The sequence below is a fragment of the Bombus vosnesenskii genome, unplaced genomic scaffold, assembly GCF_011952255.1.
Source record: "Bombus vosnesenskii isolate JDL3184/JDL3185 unplaced genomic scaffold, Bvos_JDL3184-5_v1.1 scf7180000013289, whole genome shotgun sequence".
Taxonomy (NCBI): Eukaryota; Metazoa; Arthropoda; class Insecta; order Hymenoptera; family Apidae; genus Bombus; species Bombus vosnesenskii.
The window spans coordinates 714,694-724,988 of NW_022882942.1; the positions used below are offsets into that span (position 1 = coordinate 714,694).

At 34.8% G+C, this 10,295-nt stretch overlaps 1 long non-coding RNA gene across 1 annotated transcript; it reads right to left on the reverse strand.

Annotated features, from left to right (window-relative positions):
- Positions 1 to 7,927: 7,927 nt before the first annotated feature.
- On the reverse strand, positions 7,928 to 9,960 carry LOC117232643. Its single transcript, XR_004493156.1, has 4 exons — positions 9,918 to 9,960; positions 9,494 to 9,594; positions 8,398 to 8,465; positions 7,928 to 8,016 (listed from the first exon to the last, which is right to left on the reverse strand). It is a non-coding gene; the product is annotated as an uncharacterized LOC117232643 (long non-coding RNA).
- Between the last annotated feature and the right edge of the window lie 335 nt (positions 9,961 to 10,295).

Below are 10,295 nucleotides of genomic sequence, written 5' to 3' on the forward strand. Positions count from 1 at the left end.
AAAAGTCAGCAACCAGTTCGCGTTTTAACGGAGATAGTTGTACATTTTTATATTTTACCATGTAAGTACTTGAAGGAACTAAAGAATATAATGTAATTTTAATTACGAAACTTTTAATTAAAAGCTACCTTACTAATTTTAATATTATAGAAATATACATTAAATATGTACATCTTCTTTGCTTTCCAATGTGCTGTTCATTAAAATTTTTCTTCTAAAATTTTATTTTCTTTAAAATGAGTTCCTCGATGACCCCCACTTTCCAAATATGTTCTTTCGATTTTAAATAATCTTTTCTTATTAACTTATTGATTTCCTCTCGTAGTTTCAACACATTCTGTTTAAATCAAGAGATCCGAGTAGTCTATAAATTCTACAATAACTTCTTTAAATTGTAGATATTTTTCATGCAAAATGGAATCATAACGTTTTATACATCATCCTACTACTACACTTAAAACACACAAACCTCTATCTATCTTTTTCTGTGACCTGCAGCAACATATTTATGTATTTACATATATAAAATCTCCTCACAAGATAGTACAACGTGAACTAAATTCACTAGATCGTTTAACAAGGGTTTCGCTACAACAGACCCGTTCCATCGTTGTCAAAGATGATGCAAATTAGAAGACAAAGCCTAGGCGTGTCTAATCATCAAGCAAACGGTGTCTCCAGGTCAAAGAAAGGGCTCTTTGACAATGTCTCTGCAACAGGGTGAGGTCGAAAACCACCACCAGCAACGTGGTTTATGACACAGAATTGGGTGACTATTCCGCCGCATAAATAGAATATGAAAGGCAAAATATCTCCAGAGCGATCCTATAGCGACGACACTCCTCCATTTCCTTTGACATCGGCAATAGCCCTCTGCGCTGTTGCACTTCAATCACCGCCCCGTCCTCTCATCGATTGGAACGTATCGTAACATGATTTCCCATATGAAATAGTTTCCTGCATTTTTCTCTGTGCCGCATCAACGCACTTCCCACCGATCGTTCGTTCCCCCGCGCGAAACAAAGCGACAGATATTAGCATCGTTTCAACCGTGCCTCTCATTTTTCTTCCGTTACTTTTTCACATCCATTCCCCATTTTGCTAGGTTCCACTGTTTCCGATTATTATATACATCATCACTTATGGTGCACGTTATTCACGTAAATTTTGCTAATTTAGTGCTTTATTCTTTTTTATAAATCTCTTTCCGTCATAGCATGTACTGCACTGTTTGCTATGATAGGTATATCATGTTGATTTAGTTTGCTTTAATTATATTTTAGCAAATACAATAGAAATTTCGGGTATTTCTAACTATTCAAAGAGTTTCACGAATCGCTGTACAATAGCGAAATATCACATCTTCTACCCAGAATCATTTCTAATCCAATTCCATGTAAACTATTTAAATTTTGCTCCATACTTTCTCTTTAAACAAAATCCATCCTGTACGATGCTCGCATAGGCTGGTGAAATAAATTCACCCAGTTCCACTCGTTCGAGTCACCGTGTTCCCATTGTCAACGAACTTCATCATCCCTGTATCTCCATATTGCATTTAAGGATTTCGCGTGGGCAAATGGTCAGACATACTCGTGCTGTACGATCGCGTTTTACAATTTCGAAAACGCGTCGATAATACCGGCATTCGATAGTCGTTGTATCTATCGTTTCGGGCAGCACACTGGCCGCGTAAGCTCCGTTATCCGACAAAACCATTTTGAGAATGAAGGTACTCATATCGGTGAATGTCATTTCTGCCATGTGACAGGATCAGCCCGGGGTAACGAATGAACCTGTACGTTGCATGATAACGCCCCGTTAAAATATTACTACGAACGTAGGCGCTGATGCTATTCAGTCCTGTATTAACAAAGGTGTTCGTTAACCAGAGCGAACCGACGCCGATTCCTGGAATGATTATTCAAATGTCGCGCGAGCTTGCTTCGAGTCAGCAGGTGACCAGGTCGCGTGCACCATGTAGAACGTCTTGTTGACCAGGAAATGTCGCACTCGTAATGTGAAATATTAGCTACTTGTTATTTGTTCACATTACATTACGGTAAGCACTGAGATATTTTCCCTTCGTTTCTCATTTGTTTATTTTCGTTCTTATTACTTTTTGTGGTAATTTCGCTTGATTTATAGATAGATGGAAGTTTCACGATAGGAATTAATTATTCCGTTTGTAAATATTTATGATGTATTTCTCATGTTCTGATGATTTTTTGTGTTCGATATAAAATCGGTGCGCAAACTTGTGTTTCATAACTCGCTTTAGTGCGTTAGCTATCAAAATCGTTTGACAAGAAAAAATTGCAACGATAAGAAACATACATGGACCAGAGTCAAAAGCTTTGTAAAAATATTTGACGCGCGATGATTTACGTTCATATCGAGTTCTATCTGTGATCGTTCACATTAGAAATATACGTTTTAGAATATTTCAGAAACTTCAGAAGCTATTTCATTTGTTTCAATAATACACACACATATGTATATCGAAACTCGAATATCAATCTAGAATTCTTCTTGTAATTTCATAAAAGTTCGTGTATACGCGTGCAATTAGTAACGATGAATATTATATCGAAGACTAACTATGTAATATAGATTATAGTTAAAACAATTGAATTCCTTTTTTTTAAAAAAACCAAAACGATAAAACGTACAGGTCAACTCGAAACTCCGGAAACGTAATTGCATTGTACCAATATAATCAATCGAAAGTTAAGCTATTTTAATCCTCAGCAGTACGATGCTGTTCGTTCTCGTCGAATGCGAACTTGGAGATTACGAAGCGATCGTGAGTACAGACAGATCGATCGTAATCTGACGACGAACTTCTGTATTCGCCGCATAAATCTAGCTTATCTACCAAGCCGCGGTAACCTAAACTATCCTTCTCGTAGCCCGGAAGCATCGGCAAACTTGTTATTGTTATTAGGCTCTCGAAACTCATCATGATCTCGCGCCGACGTAATTTTCACGACACGTCGAGTAGATACCCGCAATTTTGGCCGCTTGTACCGCTATTATCGCGCATCTACTTTCGAAATAGCTATTTCCGTATCGTTAAACAGCACCCTCTCTTTATTTTGTAACCAGCCTCCCGGAGTCCCTATTTTCTTAAACGTTTGGGATCTCAATTTCCTCGACGCGATCCGAGATATCGCAGCTTTACGTACGGAATTTGTAATTTTTGTTGAAATCGAAATAATCCATAGGGCCAGCTATTGGCCCCTTCTTCGTGTCCTTTAGCTTTTAATAACATAGATAAACTTTCATTGTGTTTGAAAACTGATAAAGAGGAAGATCGATGTCGAAACACTGTTTTTGTTTTTATTAGAAATGTTCACTTTTGACATTTACCTTCATTACCTCGTAACTTCAATTTCTCAATTATCTTCAAAACTGGCTGAATAAATACGAAGCGGAAAAAGAAGCGAATCATTATATAGCAGCTCCTAAAGCTGGGGAGACGAGGGAAGTAATCGAGTCCAATTCCACGTTCACCGTCTCCGTTTCCATAGAGATCAAAGCTCGAGATGTTTCGCGCGCTCGCGGCAAAATGAACGTTACGATGCTCAAACTTCTATTCCTTTCACCAACTAGAAAGGGTGTCAGGCAGGGAGAGAGGGCAAAAGGGAGGGGTTGAAACGGTGTCGTAACGAACCGAGCGGGCTGTTAATCGCCCGCACGTTTTTTTCTACTCGATTCCGAAGGGGCTACAAGAAACTACGCGATTGCACCACCGCTCTTTAAGTTCCACGAACCGCGAACATAGGACAAAATAGTATTGCAATGACTGTAGCAGGGTCGGACAAGGAGAACGTGAACAGGAGCGGTTGTAACGGCCTCTTTAACCGTTTCCACTTCCTCGTGCAAATTTTAGTGAAATTGTCGTGCACTCGAGGCTCTTCCCTTCGAGATGGGCGAACCTATTCAGGGACCACTCGAAAAACATTCAAGTGCCCATTGTACGAGTACGTCCGTCTGTTCAGGATGCTTTACCTCGTTGATGCACACCCCGTATACTCCTTTGCAACCTGGTAAATACCCTGGTAAAATTACTCACTCCAAGTATCGTGTTAATAGAGGATGTAAGACTTTAATCAGATTTCAGATGAATTCGATTCTACGTAGTTCTGATGCCAAATGAAAATTCGTATGTATTTGTTAAATTCGTGCATGTCGTTCTTTATGATAGTCGATTTTGTTCGATTAGAGAGTCGATATTAAAAATTAATTCAAACTTGATATTTCTAATCTTCCTTTTTACAGCCAAATTGCTCGAGATTCGCCGAATTTAAAGCGACAATAAACAATGAACCACATATGTTCATCATGATATGTTATGGAATAAATTTATAAAATCTACTATTGTGTGAATAGAGCTAGCCTACTTTGTTGCTAGATAAATAATCCTATCGATGACTTATTTTATCTCGCTTAAAACACTCCTGGAGCAATGCACGTCTAAACTTCATGGTTGCGACACATGATTCTTTACAGTCTTTAATTAAATTAGTCAGTTTCGTTACGAATAATAGAATTAACGAATATATAGTACATCTACTTCTACTTTCATTGGTAAATTAATTTCATCTTTTTCAAAATAATAAAGCAAAATCCCTAGATAATCATCGAGTATTCCTACTAATTGCATTAATCTCTTCTGGAATTTTTAGAGACTCGCTGCGATAGTAATACACGTAACCAGCAATTTGAAGCAGTTCACTATGCATTATGCGATTGGATTTACGATTTACGATTTCCGATTTCAAAACGCTTATGCTTAATGAAACAGTGGAGCAGAAAGCAGTCATTTACAGTTTCCTACCATGCACTCGCGTTTGCTTCAAATTGGAATCATATTACAGTCAATGATTAAAGTAAAGATACGATTCAAAGGGAAACCAGCAATGCGCCATTAGCACTAATAACATTATCGATTAAAGCTTTATGTATAAAAAAAATCTTTAATTGTAATGAAATTCATTTTACATATTGCATACTTTATGAATGGAATACTTTAAGGTGGATTTTAAAGAATTCTGTTCTAGTGAATAAATTGATCTAAATGATTAAATAAAAAATATAATCTTAGACTCGTCAATATCATTAAAATTTTTACCTAATAAATTAGTACAAAAGTCTGAGCATACCAATAATCAGATTACCCACTACTAAATCTACCAACATTCCATTCCTCAGAAGTTCTCCCAGAAAAATTTAAGTATGAGCATCGTATCTTTTAAAACCTATCACATCACTGCCCGCGTCTCACCGCTAACAGAATCTCCAGTACCGCTATTTGCCAATTTTCACTATCCCTTTTATTGTCATAACTTGAAAGCGTATAAATGCCAGAAAGAATATCTCCACGTCCCGTAACCGGAGGCTCTTCATTTTCCAGCATTGTTGAATTTCGCGCTCTACACCTGGAAAAGGGGCGAGAGTACACGTGCGCGAGCCCACTACGATTAATCATTCTGTTTTTCGATGCTGCCTCCCCCAACCTCGAGCTACCTCGTTTTTTTTTTTTTTTCGTTTTCGGCCAGTTTTCACGGAGGAGTCGGGGGTAATTGTTCGCTCACGGTACGAACAACAAGCGCGTCAAAAGCCGGACGAGCCAGCGGATTCGTTAGGCAAGCATTTAACGAAAAACGACGCGGCGTTTCCCCGAGCTGTCTCCACCCCTTCTCGTCCGGCTAGTTTTTGTTTTAACCCGTTACGTTCATCCCTTTCTCCGACGATACATACGAACACTTGTCAACGTCGCGTGTGTGTGCACCAGGAACCGCGGAATTTACGTGCGATTTTGCGATCCGTTTTATTTTTATCCGCCTTTTTTTTCTTTAACTTTCTCCCTTGTACCGTTTGGTTCTTCGCACCTTCTCAGTCTGTAAATTTTTCCGATGTTTTGCTTGCCGTTAACTTTTTTATTCTATCCTTTGTGTCAACCCTCTTCTCATTTATTTTCTTTGTCCTTTCATTCTTGTTCCCTTCTCGCTGTTTCCTCTTTTTTATTCAATACTTTTTTTCCATTTTCTCTTCGTTTTTCTCTGTTTTATTCTTCAAATGTTGTCCTTTTGTCCGTTTTCGAATAAGAGTATTGTATCTATTAGTTTTCTTTGCGTCATATTATAAGATAGTAGCTATATGTATTTTTCTACAAATGTTATATTTTATAACGAGTTTATAATAACTTCTATAACATTTATAAATGTACACAAGTAATTAAAGCTAAGATACTTCCTCTAAGGGAATAAAAACCTATGCCTGCTTTACATGTTTCACAGAGAAGTAGCGTTTGTAATAAAGTTAATTAATTCCAATTTTAGATCATATTTCTCACACGTTATTTAGCAAATCATATCATAAAGTCTTCATCAACGGCCAAACTCTCAAATTACCCTAACATTTAGGCGTTTATTACATCAATTAATTTCGTTTGATCCACCAACTGATTCTAAATTATTTAAGGGGGCATTGTTTTAATGGCTGCTTAAATTTCATCGCTCCAAGCATGGTCTGATTTACGCTATACATACTCGTGGTATCCGATCACTGCGATGCACACACCCCCTAGCAGTTTCCTAGAATTTAATCGGCGCTATTATACTGACAGTTAATCTTGTTGAATTGTACCCTGTTCTGCTCGTAAATGTGTAATGTTATGATAGTTGGCTCTATGAAGATTCCCAGATTTAATCGTAGAGAAGAAAACCATGATATTCAGAGACGTAAACGACTCCTCACGATATTTTGCAAAAGAAATGGTAGATTATTATATTATCATACAAATCTGCTTACTCATGGAAATTACATGAAAATTTTCGACTTTTATTGCCGTGGAAGTGAAAACTAATTGATTACGATTATAATAATTATGATTACAAGTTAAATAAAAAGAACAAGAAAATAAGATGAAATTATGTGCCATATAGAATTAACTGTTACATAATATGTACGGTCTACAATGCCATGCTTTTACTATGATGCCATACTTCTTACTACTATGTCAAATATTTACTACCTACACCTTACCTACTTAGATTACAACCTCAAAGTAGCCTACCTTACTATAAATCACACCTACGTAAAAATCTAAATATTTGCTTACTTTATCCACGTAATAATCTAAATGTACAATAATAAAGGGAAAGGGAAGGAATATTGTATGGAGTATGAGCCACAAAAGATTCTAAAACAAATTCAATATGCGAAAGGTTAGTAAAATTCTATAAAATATGTATAATTACTACCTGACTGGTAAAGTCCAAATATTATTTCCTAATATTTAGCTCTTTTCTTTTGTTTACCTCCTATATTTCTTTCATTCTTTTGAGCCTTTGGCATACATATTTAAGAATTTCTGGAGTTTCTTCTTGCACATAAAATTTCACAAATTCTTGCACAAAAAAAAAAAAAAAATGAATTTTAATTCATATTTTAAATTCTACTGATGTTCATAACATCTGAAGTCAAATAAAAGAATGTGACTTAATATTGTCACAAAATGTATGTAGTGAGTGAAAATTGCATCTTTCATTGCAACGAATATTTATTCCGAATATTTATACCGAATACTATTATACATATTTGTGATATTATATTATGATATGATATATTATACAAATTTATACGTTTAGACTAATTATTAAAAAACTAATTATCATAATCGCGATGTGCAAGAAGATCTATCCTGAACTAATAAATAAAGATATGAAAAAATGTTACTACTCACGGGTATAAAAAATACCAGCTATCACTATGCTCGCAAAAAATTCGACATAATACAACCAGTCATCCGTGCCGATTCGGACCTTTTATTCTACGACATGATTGAATGACCGGAGGAACAAAAATGCATGCGACTTGCCATTAGAAGCAGAGAAACGGAAAACGTTGCCATCGGTACTGCACTATCTCAGCAAATATCATTAGAAAGTGTAACATTAGGCAGGAACCGTTGAAAATCCAATGGTGGAAATGGAGGTTGTGAAAAATCTGTTATAAAACAAAACACGATAAGTGATCGCTAATTATTTGGAAAGTTGGAGATTATGAAAAATGGAAATTTATTACATTCGTAACTTTAGTAATAATAAAGATAGAAATTCTAATAAACTTCCATAAATGTAAAAACTGAAACTTTAATACAAAAGTTTAAAATCTAGAAATCAAGAATCTAATGATTATTTAAATATATTAGTCATTTGTTTTATAATTTGGTATTAAGACTTTAACACTTTTTTTATTTTAATAGAAGAATAATCTTAGAAAACCCTAACCTAAGAAATTTTCAATCAAATTGTATTTCTTAATCAATAGTATTCAATGCAAAATATACAGAATACATATAATTCTTATATGTATTATAATACTTACATTCTTGGCTTTTGAGCCACATTTGGAGCATTCCCAAAGAAGACAAAGAAGTCCGAGCTGTGATATGTCTATAACAAAACACAAAATATCATTAATATCGTTAATGTACAATAACAAGCATGGAACTTTAACAATAATAAATACTAAACTCTAATAAGTTGCACGCGGTCACAAATATTCCCTAAAAACAAAGTTGTTTATGGGTGAGATGGAGTGCGGAGTAGAAAAGAAGCGAAATATTGTTTCGATGTTTTTCTTCTTTTCTCTGTCGAACTTCTATTTAGAAAATACTGCTACTTTTCTTTTCACACTTAAGAGATTATTATTAAGAAATTGGAATACGTATAAAAAATATTAGTTTAAAATTATAAGATATTTCTCGATATCGAACAAATGTTTACGAATACCGTGAATGCAATGCGATCATTTCCAAGAATTATACTGTGAATGTTCTTTACTAGAATATAAAATATACACCACTAATACACTATAGTCGCGTATTTGCAAGAATTCAAAAGTTCACAACTAAATATACTTAAATAATACTACAGGAACGCATGCGACATCTTGCTTTGAAGTACTTGAGTCTATTTGCGCGCCACCTCTATGAAAGGGATACAAGTTACGAAGTTGCAACATATGACGTTAACTATAGCGAATTCACATAATATAGTAAAATAATTTGAATTCTATATGCGAATGTTATGATCCCTATCGAAATAAGTTAAAGCTATTGTTATTAAAATTTCTATGTTTCAAACTGTCTACATGGAGCTATCTTTAAATTATCAAAAACTCTATATCGCGAATTACATTGAAACAATAAAATAATTCCTTACAAATTTGTTTGAAATAAGAGAATGATTTCATATATCCGAAATGGAACAATGATTATTTTAATCGTATTTGCTTTCATCTTAGTATTCCAAATAATTACGAAATTATCTATTATGTATCTATTATGTATTATCTAGTATGTATCAGATATATTTCAAAATAAATATAAATTGTACACCAAATGTTACCCATGCTCGAATAAAAAGACAATAGAATTGCTCATATGCAGCTGTCTTAGTTAAAATAAATTAAACATTACCAAATTTCCATGAAGATTCATCGGATCCACCATTAATAGTCGTTGCGTCCATATATTGATGTTCTGTTACTTCTATATTATCCCTGCTATCGATAAATAACCTGCACAAAAAATAACTGCGTCAAAACAAATACATAAAATAATTAAATGAAAACACAATCAAACTTAAATTTTGTTACGAAAACTTACGATAGAAGCTATTGTTAACAGCATTATGTAATAAATAAATGATCGAAGAAAAACTAAAACAAAAATTTCAAAAAACTGCTTAATTTCATTAGCTCAGTGTTCAATGAATAAATGTGTACTAATTAAACGATATTAATAACGATATAAACGATAGTAAAAAATATAGTAATGAATAATGCAAAATATATAGTAATAAAGAAACGACGCCACCAATAGGTTATAATACATTACAAACCTGACGCAACGCCATCCATGTTATCGATATGAAATGAGACGACCGAATGACTCCTTGCACCTTAGTTTCGCCGAGAAACTTTCAGAGTGGTGGGGGAAAGGGGGGACACACGAGCCGATGGCACAAGCAAGTACACAGTTGACGATTACACGCAGTCACAGATTAACGATCTAGACAAAAAAATGTAAACATCAACAAAAACATTCATCTTCTACGCAGCGCTTACACGAATCTTTCTCTAGATCGATATTTACAAACATCGTAGTACAATAATTCGTAGCCCTACTGGCAGCATTCAGTATCACAAACACATTTGTCTAGCTTGGAACGAGAGAAAGAAACTCATCTGGTAAACTCGCGGACGGGACAATTACAGTA